This window comes from Chenopodium album, chromosome 11 (genome assembly GCF_948465745.1).
Source record: "Chenopodium album chromosome 11, dcCheAlbu1.1, whole genome shotgun sequence".
NCBI classification, from domain to species: domain Eukaryota; kingdom Viridiplantae; phylum Streptophyta; class Magnoliopsida; order Caryophyllales; family Amaranthaceae; genus Chenopodium; species Chenopodium album.
Window position 1 is genome coordinate 16,573,009 of NC_137844.1, and position 1,572 is coordinate 16,574,580.

Here is a 1,572-nt window from a genome sequence, read left to right on the forward strand (position 1 = left end):
TAAAACCTTGTCTTTTGGAGGAGTTCAAAAAAACCTTGTCTTTCGGAAGAGATCGAAAAAAACCTGAAGGAGATTAATCTTTTCTTTTAAGGGAGACATTATTATAACCTAAGAAACAACAAAAAAATGTAAAATAAATAAAGATAGGGGCTTTCCACTGGTGAAATCCGATGAAAGCCCCTTCAAAATTAAAGATGGTGGCTAGAGTTTAGGAGAGAGAAGAGAGAGGAGAGGCTAGTTTTTATTTTTTATTTTTATTTATTTATTTATTTATTTATTTATTTATTATTATTATTATTATTATTATTATTATTATTATTATTATTATTATTATTATTATTTTCAAGATGAACCTATCTCATTTGATTTTTTAAAATAAGTGTATTACTATAGAATCTTCTAATTGCATGGGCACATTATGTTAGAAATTCTAAACATTAAAAGAAAGTATTTAGGCAATTTTAAACATGTTGTGTAGGTTTAACCTTCTCCTCTCTTTTTTCTTTAAAACCCTAACCTCCAATATTACATTTTAGAAGGGCTTTCGTCAATTTTTTTTTATTTTTTTATTTTTTTATTTTTTTATTTTTTTTTAATTGGTGGACAGCCTTAACCTTTGAAAAAAAAAAAAAAAAGTTGAAACCAAAACTACTCATTAAGACACACTAAATAAGTCAAGTTAAAATCTTTACTTGAGAAAACACTGTAAAGATAATTACTGAGATAATAACGAAAAAAAACTAAACACTCTTATTTAATTATCAAGCAATACGAAAAAAAAAAATCAAACTAAACATCACTGGTACAACTAAAAATGTTTCGGCCCTTTTATTTTGTTTAGGTCTGTGTCTTCTTATTTTTTATATTACTCTTGCCTCTAAAATAGGATTCAAATAAGACTGTAGACATTGGTGAATCAGATAGATACAAAATCAGACACGTCACCGAAAAAAAAACATAAATTTATTTAAAAAACACATTTGTCAAATTAATTTTAGATGTTAACTCATCTCGCTATTTTATTAACTAAGGAAGTGATTTTATTTTTGATAAAATCGTTACTTTTAAAAATATATATGAAGGTAGAAAAAAATCATTTAAATTTTTTGAAAACTATACATATGAACGAGATTTAAATATTGTAATGTAACGTGAATATAACGCGACACTAGTACAAAAAAATGGTCTTGGCGAGGCTTGAACTCGCGACCTTCGGCTCATAAGACCAACGCTCTAACCAACTGAGCTACAGGACCTTATGATTTTAATGTTCAAAATTTAATGTTTTATATAATGATACATTGATTCAAATTGTGTGGTGAAAGAGATATTGTAATTCTACCTCTTATTAATCATATTCCTATCTTATAATCCCATACACCAATCACCTCCTCAATGAAATAGATGAACAATAAATATCTTGAAAGCGAAAACGATTTTACAGTATGAAAATTAACAAACTAGGATATTTGTTGGTGAAGAATCAGTCTAATCTGTAATTTGCTTGCCATTAATGATCTTCATTCTGGAGATAATATATAATCAGTGTGGTTGCGGGAGTGTTATTTAATG

The 1,572-nt window shown here is 26.9% G+C and overlaps 1 non-coding gene across 1 annotated transcript; it reads right to left on the reverse strand.

Moving 5' to 3' along the window:
• Positions 1-1,182: 1,182 nt before the first annotated feature.
• Positions 1,183-1,256, reverse strand: TRNAI-UAU (transfer RNA isoleucine (anticodon UAU)). The gene has a single exon. It is a non-coding gene; the product is annotated as a tRNA-Ile (tRNA).
• Positions 1,257-1,572: the final 316 nt, after the last annotated feature.